The 19,712-nt window shown below is 40.7% G+C and overlaps 1 protein-coding gene across 2 annotated transcripts in view; it reads left to right on the forward strand.

Annotated features, from left to right (window-relative positions):
- The first annotated feature begins 855 nt into the window (after window positions 1-855).
- NFKB1 (nuclear factor of kappa light polypeptide gene enhancer in B-cells 1) overlaps window positions 856-19,712 on the forward strand; it is a 79,010-nt gene continuing 60,153 nt past the window's right edge. For both annotated transcript variants that reach the window (XM_014940494.1, XM_014940504.1), the window contains exons 1-3: window positions 856-860; window positions 3,506-3,511; window positions 12,638-12,646. The gene's annotated coding sequence lies outside the window, so the exon portion shown is untranslated. The remainder of the gene's footprint in view (window positions 861-3,505; window positions 3,512-12,637; window positions 12,647-19,712) is intronic.

A 19,712-nucleotide genomic window follows, 5' to 3' on the forward strand; every position in this document is an offset into this window, starting at 1 on the left:
CTTGTTGTCATCAATTTTCATTCAAATCAGGGCTCAATTATAGTGCCTGGATGGCAGTTTTGCATCAGGAAGCATTCTAACTCAAGCAGCAATAACAGTTTCTCTGATTTACTCCTGAAAGTTAGAGCTACTAAAAAGCTGAGACAATCATCCTTGGACAAGGACTTGCTAAGCACGCGAAATGTCCCACAGAGTAATTATATTTGCATTAAGCAATAGCATGCATTTCCCTGACACAAACTTCCTATAAAATTTTCATGTCAGCATGGAAAGTTTGCTAAAAATAATTAGGTTAGCCAAAGATAGCAAGGTGGCGATTCTTACAGTTCTCTTGCTCTTAATGTGTTGGTTTTTTCTTAGTAATTTCCCTAGCAGCTGCTGCAGTGCTGTGTTTAGTATTTTAGTATGGAGAAGATATTGATATCACATTGATGTTTTGGTATTGTTTTTCCCGAGTGTGGGATTCTTCAGTTCTCCCTGTTCTGCCAGGGAGTTCAGGTGCACAAGGCACGTAACCCAGAAGATAAGGAGGCTCCAACCCTTGCCTGAAACTGCAAATCAAAAAGGTAAGAGCCTGCCTTCTTGGACACATTAAAAAAACCAACCAACCAAACAAACCCAACAGTAAGATGTTAGAAGATTGGACTAAAAGACACATGCAATGTGCATGAAAAGTGGGTGTATGGATTACAAGGGTGTAATTGCTCAGGGATTTCTTTGTTCAGGGTCCCTGTTTTTGGAGACACCCAGCCTGGGCTGTCCTTGCTGCTGTACCTTTCAATTAAATTAATTAGTTTATAAAATCCAATGCCTGAGACTCTGGTGAGGGAAACCTAGGATCGAGCCTGAAGGAGGAGGAAGTGCACCCAAGAGTATATGTGTGTGTGTGGAGTAGAAAGGTGCACCCGTCAGCTCACTGCAGTTGCCCACTGTGAAGGGACTGTGGTCTTAGCAGCTAAAGACTGTGGTGGTGTGTGTGCAACTCCTCGAATGGTGCTCAGGCAGTGGCTTCTGCTTTAACAGTTCAACGCAGGTACAGGTGCACCAGGCTTGAAATGCAAGAACAACAGAACTCACAGTAAGTGCAGTGATATTAAATGTACAGTATTTAATCAAGACAGGGAGTACTGACCAGCACGTGGTTGCATCACAACAGTTCAACTAGTTATTTCACCCCTAAAAATGCCTTGTTTTCAACATTACTAATGATACATATTCTGTTTTTTATTTTGCAACTGGATTTGTCTCTCTTAGAATATTGCTGTACCAGACTGTCCTCTGATAGCAGTATGTAAATCCCAGACTAGGATCCTATTGCACTGGAAGCTGGACAGAGCAAGGCAAGTTCCTACCCGCCCCCCTCGCCAAGAAATCCCATTTGAGTCATGTATGGTAGCTGCACTCGCAATATCAATACAGGACAAAGACACAGAAAAATACAAACATCAGCACACACTTGCCTAAGTCATCCCATACAGACTTCAGATTCTGGTCTTTTCAGTGTTTAGAAGGACCAGCAGCAGTCGTAAGCAGGCACAGAGGGCTCTGACTGATATGAAGACATGATGAGATAACTGCCCCAGCTCATTATCTCGCCCCCAAACAGTCTGCCGCTGCTCCCAAAAGTAGCAACGTGACCTACCGCAGTTTACAGACAGCATGTGAAGATAAATCAGCACCAGTTTTGGTTTACATTATTCATGTCAAACTCTTAATTTCCAATAAGTCCTGTATCAGTCCAGTCCAACATTTCTAGAATTTCTTTAAAAGTACAAAGCTTCTGTTCTAACAAACTTATAGTAGTTGTATTCTGCCATGTATCTCCTAAAACTGAACAAGAAGAAAATCCAGAAACGTCTCAATATAAGCCTACAGCCCTGCACCGGCTTAAGTATTCTAGCCATTTTTTGCATAAATAATTCATCAAGGATCATGCCCAGTTGTCAGCATAAAACTTTGCCATGACCGTTTCCCCAGTTGATCTAAGTCAATCTGACTAACCACGGTGTAGCCATAATAACTTACACTGCTATAGATTATATGTAGTTTTGGAGGCACACCTGAAGAGGGGAAGTGTCTCATACTTTCTTCCCCAAGTAGTTCACCTGGGATAAAAACTGAATCCTCTTTATGATGTAGATCTGGGGGAGGGATTGATGTAAACTCTTTTGTTCTGCAAAACGTTACTAGCCTGTAACCTATTACGCTACATTAAAATTAGACACAATGGAGTCTGAGCATGAGATGTTTGCTGTGCCAGTAACAGGCAAGCTGTGGTAGGTGCCATTTCCAGGCGTTTTATAGTGCTACCTGCAAGACATATCCCTCCCTTCCTTTGTAAGAGGTTCAGAGGAAGAGCAGCACATCACGTTCCCAAGGAATGGCTCCAGTAGGCCAGATTCAGAACTCCGCTCAGCAAAACTTGCCATGCACTGGTTCTCATTCACAGGTTTATGACAAGGCTAAGCTCCAAATCCAGACAAAAATAGGCAGTTAATTTTCTTAGTTTGCTTCCAATAGCCTTTAGAGAAACCAGGTAAGATCATGGTACCATTAAAATGACCAGTATATACTAGGATGCTTGTCCCTTTAAACTACGTAATCTGTGTAGACTAGATGAACAGTGGAATGACTCAATGGCTTCTACTTACTTGCTGTAAAACTGGAAGGCTCAGAACATGCTTTTTTCTTACACATCTGAGGAAATCTAACCTCCACAAGCTGGTACAGTAGGCTCCTGCTGCCTCACACGTGCTAATTGGTGATCATTGAATAAAGGTTCAATTTCCAGCTGAGTCTCTGAAGCCTTTGTTTTTAAAAATAAAACACTTAACTGGAGAGAAGTGAAAAAACCACTAAATTGCTACTGAATAATTACATGAGAGGCCAGATAAAGATACCTCTTATGATGAATTTTGCCAATCAAATAAAATATAGTACTTAAAAATAGTAATTTTAATATTGGTCAAACTGTGGCTTGATTGCCTAATTACAAAGTCTAAATGCTGAAGAATGCTATGGTCAATGTAAGCAATTTTTCCTTAAAATAATCATGCATTTCCTTAAGTCCTCAGTACAAGCTTACTGAAATATTTTAGAAGTTTCAAAAAGTGGATATAAGTAATGTCATTCTCTTCACTATCTAGTTAAGTAGATACTGTATTTGAAGAACTTGCAAACATTTTGGATGTGTATTTTCTAGTTTTGTTTTTCCCTTCCATCACATTTGAATGCTGAGCTTGTTTCCCTTTAGTGCATCTTTCTGATATCGTACAAAGGACAGAAAGAATGTGCTTTAAATTCACATATACATCTCATCTGAAAGCAGAAGAAATGTGTTTTTCAGTTTGGATTCATTTACAGTTACAGTGTATACCTAATGAAAAATATAAAATGCAACAACATTAAAAGTCTGACTCTATTTGACTCTTCTTCTGTAATGTTAAAATATGTGATCATCAAATCATACTTTGTCAATCTTCACGGGAACTACTGCCACTCAAAGGACACCCTAACCATCTAAAGAGAAATGTAAGCAACGTGGCATCATCAAGACACAAGTCTCTGTGATGCATGGTCTGAGTTTCCTACAGGAACCACACACACTCTCTGCCTTGCCACCAATCTCAGAAGCTTTCCATCACTGAAGATACCATTAAAAATAAGCAGTGTTTAAATGAATGTTTTTCCAACAAAAAGATACTTAACTGAGATTTGAACTTTCTGCCGGACCTATTCTCGTCACCCTTTCACTCGGCAAAAATTCAAGTGTTACAATAAGGGCAAGACATCCCATTATGATTTGTAAGGTAAAACCAATGTAGTAAAATGTCCTGAGTGACTTATTTACAGTATGAAACACCAAAATCCAAACTCCTGAAATTATTTTACTTTCACTTGGAGTCATAAGAATTCAAAAAGCATTCCCAGTTTGTCTTCCACAAATTATTTGCCATTTGATAGAAGCATGAGAGAACTCAGACACTTTAGACACCAGCAAAAACTACAACAGGAGGCCCTCACTTTCTGGGAAATGTTTAGTTTCCCCTCCACTCCTTGTCAGTGAAATAAATATGTTTCAAGCACAGAACAGAAAGCTGTTAACTCTCTTCTGTGGCTGGGTGTGGTTATTATCACTACTCCTACAGATCACTGTGAATTATCTTACTGTCCATTGAAACTAGGATACTGCTGGTCTCTCCACATACCAGTGAAAAACAGTCCTTAACGAAGAGCTTACATAAAAAGGCAAAACTGCAGCATGGAAGAGAAACAGAATAGACTACAGTATTTCAGTTAGAAGGGACTTAAGAACAAATCATCCAGTCCAGCTGTCTGACCAATTCAGGGCAAGCCAAGTTAAAGTATTTTATTAAGAGCATTGTCCAAACGCCTCTTAAACGCCAACAAGCTTGGGGCACAGACCACCACTGTTTCAGTGTCAACGACCCTCTCGTTAAACACCATCCTTATTTCAGGTTAAATAATTGGACACAAACAGATTAAGGGACAAATCTGCAATGAAACTCATGTGTCTAATACTCATTAAATTCCAATAGGAGCCATGTGTCTAAGTCCTTTTATTGGCCTTGGCCTGCATGCTCCAGGTCACACAGACTGTCACAGAGTTAGGAGCTGAACTCCCGCTGTCCAAATCCTTCTATAGCACATTAACCACAGAGAATCATCCTTGTGTTTGCATATATAATCTCAACAATTGTTTCAGTGCCATAAAAGAAGGATATAGGATATGGGTTGAATACACTTCTGAAGGATGCCAAATTCCCAACTAGTATTATGTTTTCCAAGTGTGTAGCTTCCTATCCAATCCAGAGCTGTAGGACTCTTCAGTGCCATAGATGCCTCACCAATTGATGTCTGAATTGATCGTGACCTAATTTCTTCCAACAACAGAGTCACAAACCTACAGCAAGTGTTCCTATGCAAACTGCTGCCAGAAGCCAACACTGTCCTGTTGGCTTACCTTTGATTTCCAATTTGTATGTTGTGATTATCTATAAGGCTTTCATTTTGTAAAGAACACAGATCTACAAGTAATCGTTGTCCAAACTCAGTGACAAATTCAAGCCTAAATGACTAACTAGGACCATGTGAGTTGGATTTGATTGACCACTATTTTTAAGACACTGAAAAGGCAGCTATAGTCTGACAAACTCTTTAAACACCTGAAGCTAGACCTCCTGTAATTAATAGAAAACTAGCCCATACTTTCTATATATCGCCATCAAGTGGAGTGAAACATAATATTATTGCAGCCTAAAAAAAACCAACCCAGGCTGTTAAATACATGTTTAATAAAAAGGCTTTGCAAAAAATTAAGTTTGGTCCCAGATTACCAATGAAACATAGGTCCAGGCGCCTGTGTTACTTCCACAACAGAATGATATAAACACCACCACCAAACATGTTCATCACATTGGCTGGTTAAAGAGGAGGGTCAAGGGAAATAAATCATCCAGCTGGTCTGAGTGGTTTTCAGTATCTTCTTCTCCCTAAAGGTGAGCGACAGTTTCCCAAAAGACATCATCTTTCCTGAATTTTTGCAAATAAATAATTTGAAAACTGACACTGGAAAAGAATGGGGCAGAGGGAGAAGAAAAAACTGTTCTTTACCAACAGGAACAAGGCACTTGATGAGGAGTATAGCTTTAAATTCTCACTCTTTGCAGTTTTTATTTGCACAATCTACTAGGACTCTACTTCTGGTTCATCTCTTGCTTCAACTTTTTGCTTCCTCAGTGAAGGAGAGACAGCTACAGTAGAGCTGACCATGATCCTTTTGCAAGCATTTTGGAACCCTCCTCTTTCTCGGGATGCAGCTCCCCTGTGCTCAGTAACAGTGTTCATCACTACTATGAGCAGTAACTCATTCCTCATTACATCTGGTGTCTATTAAAGTGGTTTACCACATAATGTGGGGAAAAGAAAGTGAGAATTTTTCAGGGTGTCAATCATTAGTATTTGCAAAAATAATCAACTAACACACAATGAGGGCTAGGCAAATAGGACCTGATGAAGACCTCCTTCAGAAAGGCGTTTCAGAATCCTTAGTTGAATCCTAAATATACTTTAAATCATTTGCATTATATGGTTGTGTTCTCTGGGTGGACATTTAAGACCCAGTTATAACAACGTTTGCATTTTCCCCAGAAGCTGGCATTTTTTCAGCAAGGCTGTAGGTGGCAGTAGCTCTACAGTTATTTATTTTTCCTGGTTCCCTCTTGCAAACAATTGTAACCATAAAAACAAAACAAACAAACCAACCCAACAAAAAACCCACCTACACACACACAAAAAAAAAATATTTCTTCCTCCTTCTCGTGGTGGGAGGACAGGCAGAATCAAGAGAAAAAAAGCAACATCCTCCCTCTGCTTGCAAAATTCTAGGATGAAAATGTTCTAATTTCCAAAGATTTCCCCTCTTCTCCCTCAGGAATTAGATCAGGTTCAGCGTCTAAAAGAGTAGAGTTAACGCTCTTCAGGGCATGAAAGAATTTGTCTTTCTCAGGGCAGAGAGATACGTTGTAATTTCTTCAGAACATAATTTATGGTTGGATTTTTAGTAGTTACATGAGCTTATTTTGACATCTAAAAGCAAAACTGTGCAGCTTTCCCTTACAAGTATATCATTCTACTTTGTATCTCTTTAATGTTGAACAAGTGGCAAGAGCTAAAAAAGGAATTAAAAAAAAAAATCAACCCATAAAATTTAGTTTTATGGATTGTGATTCAGTATTCAGGGTGAAGACAGTGAGAAAGATCAGTGAAGACACTGACCAGATCAGTGGTAAAACCCAGATAGTATATACTTGTGAGGACCTGTGAGACTCTGCTTGCCACAGAGCTGGAGCTAGTAAGACCAGATTTAACTTAAATTAAATCCTTTCTAAGTTACTTAATACAGTTTAATACAGTTACATTTTTTATACAGTTAAGATGCAATTTTTGTGCAGGTAGTTATATAAAGAACATTATGGTTGTGATATCAGAGACTCAGCCACAAGAATGTCAGCATTTAGGTAGGTTGTATATCCTTATTTCATGAAACAACACCTGCATCTTATCCAAATACACCATGACTGCCTTTATCTACATGATGTAATCTTTTATTCCTCCCTCTGCAACTCACTGTTCACCAAATGAGCAACGATATTTTATTTTCCTTACTCTACATGGATTCCCATACCTTGTTTAGTGAAACCTACTGGAATTTCAGCTGGAGGCAGTGTTGATTTGCCCATGCTCTTCCCCCCCCCCCCCCCCCCCCCCCCTAAATAAAGAATAATAAAAATAAGAACGTTACTAGGTACAGCCTCATAATCACCTTTTGAGGTAGTCCTCCCCTGCCAAACAGGGGATGAGGCCAAAGCACATCAAGGTTGGAAGTTACAGCCTAGCTATATGTAGCTCTAATACTATAGCAGCAACAGCTTCCCTCCCTTCCATACATACACACTATACCCTTCATAAAGCATTGATGTTGGGTTTTAAGTATGTTAGGCTTCAGATCAATGTATTTTATGAAGACATCATTGATTTATTCTGTTAAAAATTTGAACTAATCTTGAGAGCAGGGTTTTAGGGACTGTTCCGCTGTTAAAACTAGTTTTATATTAAAACACAAGGAAAAACAATGCAGCAAACAAAATAAACAGACCTTACCACAAATATGACAACAGTTGCCGATGCTGGACACTTGTATCTGCACTGGCAAAATTGAAATGGTTTGCATCAAATTGTAACGAACACACTATGCACTCAGCACTGAAGCTAGCTCTCATACCTGTAAACAAGACTGTCACGTATGCAGTAAAGAAAGAAATCTCTGATTCTCTTTACCCTTAGCACTAATTTTATCTGCACAGGTTATTACCTACTCTATGAGTTATACAATGCATTATACAGTGAATCCAACCGGTGGATTGCAGATCTCATAAACTTATTGCATTTGATGTTCTCTAACTAGTAACTAACATTATGGAGAAATTTTAGGTCTTTAACAGTACCATATTGGTTTGATAATAAATATCCATTTCAGATCAATGAAAACAGGTGAACTTACTTGGAAGAGCCATAAAGGAACCCTTTGGTCTTCGTTTTCTTAAAAAGTTTAGAAGTCTTTCTGTATTAGCTGATGAAAGAAACACAATGGTACAACTCTGGCTACAACCCAGTTTGTGGGTAGTGGATCACACCCTACAGTGTCCTGACCCTACAGCAAATGAAAATCAAGATCTGTTAGCTTCTACCACATTGGTTTCTGTGGTAGGGAAGACTTTGGGCCTGTCCTCAGTTGAAGCAATTGGAGGACCAGGATCCCTAGTGTGGCAGGCACTTGCTGTAACCTCTCACATTTTACATAGCCACTTTCCAATGACTCTCAAACTTTCTTTCTGATGTCATTTTCTCAGCTGGATGTTGAAGCTCGCTCTGCAAATCTGACTGGCACTGTATGCAATGTTAAGCACATTTCAGAAAATGATGTATGGAGGTTCTGCTTTCTGGTTTTCTACGTCACAGCCTACATTTGACTGCAGAATGTCCCTGCGTCACTGTTACCCGTTTTACCACAACGGTCAGTTCCTCTCTAGCATTTCTAAAAAGCCTGTCCATATAACTGCAAACAACCCTTGCACCATACAGACAGCCATAATAAAGTATTTTCCAGACTCCCAAAGTCAGCTATCTGTTTTCCCCAACAAGCAGAAAATCACATCAGTCTGCATTGCGTTGCTCCTGCTATCACCAAATATCCCATCAACTCTCTTAGTTCAACCCCTTTACTCATTTTCTAGGCTGAGGCTTTCCCTGGACACAAGCTTGCTGCGCTTTTCACCAGTGCTCACTTCTGGTGAATCCTATTGAGAAGCAGCCCAAAAACACTCACAGGGTAAAGACAATCTCTTCTAGCAGCCAGGCTCTCAATTTTACATTCTGTCCACAGAACCTACCCTTAAATCCCTCAGGAACCTAAACACATTCTTTCCCACAAAATCACAAAGTACATGAGTTCTTCAGAAACAGAAAGGCTTTGCCAAAGATTTCTCATCGCACCACATTTCTGTTAAAAAAAAAAAAGGCATTTACAACTCTTGAGGGAGAAGAAAGAAAAAAAAAAAAGAACACAGCCCCTAAGAACAAGCACCTTTACTCAGACTCACCCTGCTGTTAAATGCCTCAAAGATTACGTACGTAGAGAAAAAAAGAAGGTATTTTCTGTTATCACTATCTTCCTGATAAATCACACACTGTAGCAGCTAGAGAGAATTACATCTTCAACTCCTATTAGTGCTCTTCAGGTTCTCTGTCATGTGACTCCTAAGTAGCCTCCTATCAGGTGATGAGATCTTCATCAGGTGGCTTGAGTGCCAATATGCCTCTACTGATATCCCCAAGCATGCTGTTTCTTCTCTGTGGTAATCTATTTAATGTTTAAAAAGCTGTTATTTCAAGAGTAATTTCCTTAGCTCTGTGACCTTCTGTTTGTACTACAGGTCTTTGGCATTCAGTTCTGTTGTGGAAAACCTGCAGGCAGAGTAGTGTACCTGGTTGCCTGTGTGGGTTAGTGTTTAATGCAAAGGATTAGATGGAAATCCACTGGGGATTTTTTTGTTTGTTCTGTATCAAGTTTGTCTCCTTTCTTGTGCGGCCAAGACAGACACTGATAAATCTTGACTCCATTTACTCAGAATTTCCTCTGTCTTCATTAAACAAGTCTAGATTGATGTAGAAATCTGCCATGCTGCCTAGGGTTTTTTAGATATATGTCGGTAAGTCTGGAGTTTCCAGAGCTGCTGTTCACAGCTCAGGAGAAGTACTTCCCTAACAAATGTCTGACATGTATATTACCAAATCTGAAAACTTTGGAAATTGTTGAAATTTTCAAATTCCTTTTAAGCTAGATGATAAAACCAGAATACATCTATTTCTTATATGAATTTCAGGGCAGGACTAAGTTTTGGGTGGTTGCCATGAATTAGATGTGACTTTTCTGTATGCCCCACTCTCATTTTATTTCTGTTGTGTCTGTTCTTTAATGTATCTTTCCAGCATTTCCATGCAAGCCAAAGTGAAAAAGATTTAGAACTCAAAATCAGTGGGAACTTACCTTTCTAGAAACGGCCAGTGAGAATTTGGAAAAGTATTGTCAGTTGCACATTTTTTAAATAAGAGTCTAGCGCAGGCCCTTATAGCAGTCTTGGCACAGAAGCACATGCAGGAGTTAAAAGGAGTCAGAACTGATTTTTAAAATTTTTTTTCACGATGATATGGCTTTGATATATGCATGGGAAAAAAGGCATTTTGCATAGCTATTAAGAGAACTTAATAACAAACATAATAAATCCAAATAGGTGTTTTTTTCTGTTAAGAGGTAAGGTGACGAAATAGAAATGCTTGTGGTTGGTTTTGGCCCCTGGGTAAAGAACTGTAACAGGTTTGGGCATGCACTGCATGTGATCAGGCTTCTCTACCGAAATCTCTGACCTGTTTTGTTAAAGACATGAATCACAGTCTGAGAAATGCTGCAGGAATCCTCAGAAAACCATGAGGCTCCTGACAGTTAGAGATGACAGCATCCTCATTTGCAGCTCTACTTGATTATTTCACGACTTTACAGTTTTTAATGAGTCATGCATATACTTCCTATTTGGGGAGGGGCAAGGGGAGAGGAGACCACCAATGCCTTCAGAAATATTTTTCTTCTGAAAATCTTGAGGATGAGAATTCTGGTGCCTGACAGTTTGAGGTCATATTGGATGAAAGTTAGTAGGAGTGGACTTTTTATGTAGGTCATCGTGATAAAAGGTGTCAAGAGTTTTATAGCTTGGTAGTCCAGTTTTCGGGTTTACCTTACTGCTCAGCATTTCTGTTTCAATTTCTGCTGTTCATAACCAGAGCATCTTTTAGAGAGGGAATCACAAGCTCCATTTTCAGCGAGCCAGTATTTTTCAACTAGAGAAGCTGTTTATGTGATTTTGTCACACAAAATATTGATAAAGAGCGGAAGATGAGTCATACATACTTCGATTAAATCTGGCCCTGTCTCTTCCAGTTTCAAGTTTATTCAAGACTCTTTCAAGGTTTTAAAGCCGCTCTTCTAAAAGGCACAGCCTAATGAAGCTATTGGCAGATCAGGAAACAGACTTGTGGCAGCTATTCAGTTTTAATGCTTCATACAATAGGTGTTTCACACAGCCAGAAAAATCACATGACTTCACGTCAATGGAGGACCAAAATAAGTGTCTTGCTATTCGAGTCAGCAAAACTAAGATTTGGAGATTTATTTGCTTAATGTGCTGCTCATTTTTTTGCAAAGTGTAAAATAAATTAAGGATTATATGCACTATAGAACAAGAGCTCGTCACTGGCTGTTACCTGTATTTTAGCTCTTCCCACTCTTTCTCCAGCCTTTAACATAAATGGTCACAGTTTCTCTTTTCTGAAGTTACACTGGAAGTCTACATAAAGAACCTAGATTCTGAGACTTCTGCTCTAACCACAGGTTTGTCTTTTATAATATAAATGGGGTTGATTATATTACTACTAGTAATAATCTATTGATGAGAACTTCTTATTAAGAGGAGATTGTTTTAAGTTTATAATCTAAGCAAGATTTATTTGCTTTGCATGAAAGGTGCTACTTCAGAGTATCGGTATCAAGCTGAGTTGTTAGGATGGGGCTGCTCTAGAGAACTGTATGTTAAAGAAACCACTTTCCATAGGGCCTCCATGAATTTCCTGACAAAAGCTGGCAGGATTGTAAAAAACAAGCAGGTAACTGCTGGAAGAGACAAGATTATATCCTTAATCCTCACCAGGCTGTAATGTTTCCACTTCTGTGCCAAAGTTGCTGTGTGATGCTAGTCACATCACTTAAACCAAACTTTTCACAGGTAGTCAGTGTTCCTCATTTTCTAGGTACTTGGCTTGGACACTGAAGTCTGATTGCAGAAGTACTAACAACACTTACATCTGCAACTGAAGTCAACAGGGGCAAATGTTCTGAAAATAGCAAGTACTATACGAGGGTGTCCAACTTTTCTAGTCAGGCAGGTACTGTAGTATCATCCGATGACAGATGAGTTTCTTCTAATGGCACAACCACCTCCTCCAAGTATTCTTATAGGATGGAGCAAGACAAAGTGGGCTCCAGGGCTATATGAATTGTCCCAGTGTGGGACATACAGATTATACGTGATAATGTGGGCATATTCACTTATCTAGTGATAAGAACTGTTGGGAAAATGAGACTCTCAGTGTTTCAGACACATCCTAACATTCATATTTTCAATCTTAATTTCTTTAGGCTTTTGTTCTGTATCCTTAGAATAAGAATAGCATTTTTGTCACAATAACATCATTCTAACCTTTCTAGACCACTGTCAGAACTCCAGCAGACTCAGCTGCATTCCCCAGAAGCATTCATAAAGTCACCAGGACACCCACTTTATCTTCTTGCAGACCAATATACAGCTTGCAAAGCTAAGTCTGGCTTCAAGAAAATGAATGTGAACAGTTTGGCAGATGCTGTCCAGCCTTACTATTTACAAGAACATGAGCCCACTGTCAGAATGCTTTCCCAGTCTGCAGAGAAGGCAGAGATCCTCCCTCAGCTGCCAGCCCTACACCCAGGTAGGTCAACAAGAGTTTGCTGTTGATCTGAATACAAGCAGCACTGAGTTCTCACTATGATATCTAAGGGAGTGTCTTTGGGTGTAGCCAATTGTTGGCAGCACAATCCTTAAAGTTGGGAAGAGCTGTTGTAAATACACCCAAGGGCTTAAACAGTAGTCTCATATTCTTATTTGGACGTCTAGGTAAACAGCAACATTTGAAGACTTTGCAATTCCATTTCCCTGCCCTCAGGTGAGAAAAGTCACATGCACTTTCAGCAGTGCAGAGACCCTGAGCCTCTACAAGTACATGTTGGTAATGTATTTACAGCACTGTGTGGGGATTCTCAGCCTTGAAAGCAAGGCACGCCATGCAAGCACAACAGCATCCAAGAAAACGTGCTTAGGAACAGCAATATAATTGCATAGTCATACTGGTTTCTGGCTTCAGTGCCAAGATGTTTATTTATAGCTTAAAAGCCTCTGCGCCATGCTCTTACACAGTTAAAGAAAGAATAAAAGACTCTCTGCCATTATCACCCAGGCTTCAGCTCCCAATCAGTAAATCAAGAGGGGAACTGAGAAAGAAACTAGAATAAGGAGAACACTCTGCTTCCTCCACTACTATCACTCAGTGTTTTTCTTGTGTTGAGTAGCAAACAGACTGAGGTTCTCTCTTTTTCTGAAATCCTGGTCTGTCACAGGGCTTTTTCTTGTTATGGCATATTCTCTTGCCTCTTGCATCAGCCTCATCCTGTTGCATCTTATCACAATCTTGGATAGCACCTGTACTGTTTCTGATGTTGCAGCTTTAAGTACAGAATGCTTTCCTTAAAAAAGTTTCTAGTCCTCACAGCTCTGGAGCAAAGGTAGAGAACACAAGCTTTTATGGAACCAGATCCATGTGACAACTTGCTTTTCCTTCTGCCCTCCAAATATTCTTTTATAGTCTTGTATTTTTAGAAAGCCTGATCCATTACAGTAGTGATTTGTTGTGACTAACCACTGACTGTTGTTAACCCCCTATCATAACAAAATTATAAAGTCCCATAAACCCTCAGGATCTGCCTAAAGAGAATCACATTGATTTAAAATATACCATTTGAATGTGTATACTTTGGGGTTTTAAACATAGGTTTTAAACATAAGTTTTAAGTTTTCATCAAAACCTGATATAAAACTAGCCATATAAGCAGAGATTCTAGGACTGGAATTTTAAGGAGAATATCACAAATTATGGTAAAGGCTTAAAATTTGCAACAGAAACAGTTCAGGAAATCAGTACTTCTACCAACAGTTGAGCAGAAGACTTAAATGACTCACTGCATGAGCTCAAACAGCAATGAGAGTGCCGCTTTGGGCTTCCATAGTTTGTTTTCCACTATCTATTTAGATGTTTAAAGTTCTGCAGCAGAGGAAATCTCTTCCCTATACATTTGCACAGTGCTTAGCTGTCTGGAACTTGTTTCCTCTAAGGGGGCCTTAAAGAGCTGCTACAGCACAGCCATAGCAGTAATACAGCATCAACTAAATTCTGCTTTCTCTACAGAGTTAACATTGGTCTTATTCAGTACACCTGCCCCACAGTGACCTCAGAAATTGAACTGAGCATTTATTTAAATAAAGTTACTATTAACGAAACAAAGTGACAAAGACAACAAGAATCAAACAGCTGTTCTTGTTTGCCTTAGCTAACGGTGAAACATTGCTGAGGCTGTAAAGCTGAAGTCATGAAATGGGAAGACCTTAGGTTTCTTGTGAAAACAATTGGGTGCCTGAACTGAGTTCTGACGGGTGTAATCAGATACAAGCTGAAAGTACATATAATTCAGATATAAAAAATACTATGAAAAGAAACCGACCCAGGGAGGGTAGGTGGGAAGAGAAGGGAGTAAATGCAGTGGAGTGGTAAGAACCTGTTGTCACTGAACTCAAATGGCAAAATCCCTTCCCTCTGCCTTCAGTGGGTGGCCAAGGTGTTAGGTAGCTGAGCAACAAAAGAGTGAATAACTCACAATCTGTACTAGGTCCAGATTCTGAAGAACTTACTGCTAGATAATTAGATCTATTACCAGAAAGCACAACTCTAATTGTGATTCCACTTGCTGTAGCAATTTGCCTTTGGCTCTAAGGTGCACGTCCCTCACATTGTTACACTGCTACATACCACTAATGGTCCTCTAAACAGTTTGTATAAACATAACCATTTATATTCCAAGAATATGCATACATGCTATTGTACTCTATTACACAGCTCAACCTCTACACCTGGACTGGTATGTAGGACCAGCCTTGGCAATACTTTTGGAGCAGCCTGTACCTTTTGCATGAGGCAGCTTCCGGGCCCAGGCGAGCCAGCCAGCTAACAACTTCTCACAGTGCTCTGGGTGGCTCTCCATCAAGAGCAGCTACTCACAAGTACACACAGAATATATTAACCCACCATTTTCAGTGTAATGAGAGATTTGCTGCGAAATGCTCCTTGCTATCTGCCAGTGGAAAAGAAAGAAAGGAAGGAGGCCTGGCATTACACAGCCAAACTGAGGGGAGGCTACGTTAACCATTCCAAAAATGATATACATAAAGTTGCCTTCTCTGCTTGGTTCTTTCTGTGCCTTTAAATGATATGGTATACTGTATCATTGCTATAAATGTTGAATGAAAACAAAGAAGGTGATGTCAGAGTTGAAATTGTTATTATAATACCAAATGTGAGTGTTTATGCCTAGATTTATTTTCTAAATAATTGGCAGATAAAAGTAGACTCAAGAAAACTATAGGGCTCTGGAAGAGAAAATACAGAAGCAGAAACCTGATCAACTCCCATCCATTCAGATCTTCTCCCCACTCAGAGCACAGAACCAAGCTAATCTGTTACCTCTATCTGTATCTCATGCACAAAAGTTAGCTATCACATACAAATACAATTCACTCACACTCGGATTTAGATTGTTCAGATTAGTGCTTGTCCTTAGTAACATCCTATTCAAGGTTTCATGATCACTTCTGTATTTTTATTATTCTTTAATCGTCCTTTTCTTGTTTACTTCTAGCTCTTTCCAAAGGTTCCCCTTTCTCAATTATACACATCAGTCAGGTCTACAGCCTCACCTTGTTGAGGTTGTCTTATTTAAGCCTACTAAATCTATTCTCCCCTCCCCAACAACTATTCACTCCTGAAATGTTCTCTTGCTTCAGCTCCGGCACTTTTACCCAATCCAATAGAAATTTAGTCTTTTAGCATCGTTACAGATCTGAACCACTTCAGAGGTAATACGCGATCCTGTATCTGATTTGCGGTTGCATAGGAAGCAAATGAAAGGTACATTTGGGGGTACATTACAGCCTGTGTAAGTACAGGAGACACTACACTGTTCTGAGTTTTGCAGGGTGCTGATGAGATACATCATGAATTGAGGCCAGGTCATCATCCAGGAGAAAACGCTGGAGATGACAGAAAGTACTTGTCAGGGATACTGCAATGTGGGGATTCCAGCAGCATCATTGAACTCTAGACTCTGCACTAGCTGCAGTTCAAATTGGTTGGCTTTGCATATGCACTTTGGCTATTAAGATTTTTTTTTTAAACAGTTTCTATTGTCTACTTCATTACAGCTTAATATACATTCTGTCTGAGAATGACAGCACCATCTTAAAAATACGTGTGTTTTTTAAGCGTGCTGTCTTCTTGTGTTCCTGGTGGATTCAAATTACAGGAGATAATGGCAACGCCAACAGCAAATGTTGGCTTAACATTGGTAACATCTATGAGGACTGGAGTGTAAGACAATCACTGGCTACCATCCAAGGCAAATCAGGTTTTAAGTTAGACTTCTGGATAATAAAGAAATAATAGATTAACCAAAAAGAGATTTGGATAGTATGACTTAGCAGGCCAATGAAGACAGGCAGTTGAAAGCTTTAAAAGGAAGTTATCTCTCAGTAGCCATTTGAGACTTTCCCTCATCTCTTCCTGTTTTAGTATCGAAGTTACTAGGTCAAAGGGAATAAAAAAATCCTGTCCTGATTCCAATTAATACCTCGGAAATGGGGAAAAAATAAAATAGGAAACCACAACAATTTTTTTTCCAATTCAGGCATACCCATTAGAGAGTGATTATTTTAAAAAGCTCTGGCAGTCTTATATGTTTATCTATTTTCAGACATTCATGGAGAAATAAAGCTTAATATTCAGAAATAACACTTTGTTCCTGAGGAGAAACAGTATTATTTACAGGATTGAAAAGGCTTCTGACTTTGGAAAGGGAACTATACTCCCAGAGCAAACCTAGCAGAGAACAGACACAGCTCCTAGATTGCATTTACATATTAGAAAACTTAAACGTACACAACATCCCTAAGGTGAGACAGCTACAACTAGAAAGTGTTCCCTCTCATACCCCTCCCAAGCTACCAGAGACTGTAACATGGCTAAAAACATTTCACAACATCTCCCTCACCTTAGCAACATGGGTGCTTGAGCCTTTGGGTTCAGCTTTAATCACCTGCTCTTCATTTGTGAGCTATGTTCAGGTACTGAAGCATCTTGATGGTAATAGTGCACACCTGTGTTATCCAGGAAAGAGGTACCACTTCATCACTGCAAACCACTCACACCTGAGTCTATATTAGCTGCCTAATTTCCCGAGTGGGTGGAAACTGAATTAGAGAATTGCTTGTTTGGTTCTTCAGGGGAGAGTTCTGTGCTTTAAACCACTTCATTTATCTAGAGTATCCTGTGAAGATAATTTTACCAAACTGTGGTCTTACGCCCTGGTGCTATTGTAGGTTTCAGCAGAAATACCTTTTTTGATATGGTGTTAAGTTACAAGAAAGACAAATTTATGTTTTAAATATAATTGTGAAGAGGATTTTCTTTTAGATCCTAGATGTTTGTGGAAGCTGATTAGGATTTCACAAGAAAAGTTAAGCCTGATAATGCATCCTTTTAAAATAAATTCACCAGGTAAGTCTCCTTGAGTTTTGGATCTTTTCCACCTTGTCTGATTTCCTGGTACTTGTTTGTACAAGTTTTGCCCTGTGAGCACGCCTTTGACTAGTTGTGACGCTTCCCCTTCAAATGAATCTTATTTTGAAACTTCTTGTATTTTAAATCTATCTAGACCCCCTTCTTAAAGGGCTTTGGGCCCTGATTCTCTCCTCATTTGCTCCCACAGAAAAGATAATATTGGGTCTTGAGGGTCCAGAAAGTAGCCCGGCTTAACAAGTTTTACTCAAAAGACCAAGTAATTCTCAGTTCCCAGGTTGGATTGGGAAAAGAACAGGGGAATGCATTTTTAGAACTGCATCACAGAGCATGAATGGCAATGTAAATAACAGAAATTACTTTATACGTATATATATGTGTAATATGTATGAGATTTCAGTTCTTCTATCAGGAGACAGAAAAAATCCCTTGTGTTTCCAAGCTCCCTTTCGCAGTCTCAGCACTAATTTTAAAAGGGTACATCTTTGTTCCAACCCAGAGATGGAGCACAAAGCGTAACATCTGAATCTGCCTCCCTTTTCAGGAATTGAATCAGCTGCCATCTGGATAAGCTGGAAGTGCTCAGCAGCATAGTCTCCTTCTATGATAGGACTGGACTATCTATATGCTGTTAGAGATTACGCTGTAGTACTTCTCTGCTGGAAATACCCCTTTCTTCTTGCCCCAGTCAAAATATGGCTTATGATTTGACCCTGTTTCTTTTGAATCCATTTTTGCTCTAGATGACAGTTCCTTGCTTCAGTACAAGAAGCAACAGTTGCGTCATTATATTAATTTATAGGGTTGGGTGTTTAAATGATTCTTATAAATTAGGATTTTTGTTTGTCTCATTCAACTCTGAGATAAGTAATTGGTGAAGTAACACCTCATGTGGCCTTAGTGTAACAAAATTCCCCACAGGTGGTTTTCAGGTGCACCACAGAATTTCTGGGCTAACACACACCAGATGAGCCATGCTGGCTGCTGATTTGAGATGCTCTTCACCCTTAGCAAACCAGATATTTAAGACTCAGTATAAAGATGTTTGAGCTTAAATGTTTCACATGTTTGTGACCATTAAATGTGGTGCTAGCTGATGTTCTTCGGCCTTAGTTAAATGTGTCTGGAAGGCTTGGTTACAGTACTACAAACTTGGATTCCAGTATTAAGACCAGAATATTATTGATGGATGACACTACTTAACAGAAGTTAACTGACCTGGGAGCCTGCTCTGCCAGCAGCTGTAGGAATCCACAGAAAAACTGGCTCCGTGTAGCCTGTACTCTCTGCTCAGTGCTGTTTTCAGGCATCAGGTGGTAGTCCATCAGTAAACCTCCTCTTACTAAGTGCCCAGGAGAGGCAGCCAACAGCCAGGAGCTGTGGAAGTGGCTTTAAATTCACTCTATGCACGGTCTCTCTTCTCTTCGAAACTTTTTAGGGGTCAAGCAGCGAGAAAACCGGCGGTGCAGCCGTCAGCTCGGGCCCGGCACCCCGGGAACATCGCTGTGAACCAGGCAAACTAAAAAACGACAGGATTACTCTTGTGGCGGCGGTAATGTCCCTGTATTCACGCGGCTTCCTCCAGGCCGGAGGGCCCGTCCCTGCCAGAGGACTTTCGTCGCCGGCGGGCGGGTGGCAGGGCGCTTCCTCGGCTCCGCGCTGCCCTGCCCGCCCCGTCGCAGTCCTTCCTCGCCCTCCCGGGACGGCTTTTCCCCTCGGCCCTGAGGAGGCGGGCGGCGCTGAGCGGGGGGCCCCGCCACAGACGGCCGGTGGTGCTCGGAGCTGTGTGGGCTCCCCCCTCAGCCCTCGCCAAGGGCCGCCCGCGCCCCCTCAGCGCGTGCCCCCTCAGCGCTCCCAACGGCCGCCCTGCGACCCCTCAGCGCGTGCCCCCTCAGCGCTCCCAACGGCCGCCCCGCGACCCCTCAGCGCTCCCAACGGCCGCCCCGCGACCCCTCAGCGCGTGCCCCCTCAGCGCTCCCAACGGCCGCCCTGCGACCCCTCAGCGCGTGCCCCCTCAGCGCTCCCAACGGCCGCCCTGCGACCCCTCAGCGCGCGCCCCCTCAGCGCTCCCAACGGGCGCGTGCGCCCCC

This window comes from Calidris pugnax, unplaced genomic scaffold, assembly GCF_001431845.1.
Source record: "Calidris pugnax isolate Ruff unplaced genomic scaffold, ASM143184v1 scaffold34, whole genome shotgun sequence".
NCBI classification, from domain to species: Eukaryota; Metazoa; Chordata; class Aves; order Charadriiformes; family Scolopacidae; genus Calidris; species Calidris pugnax.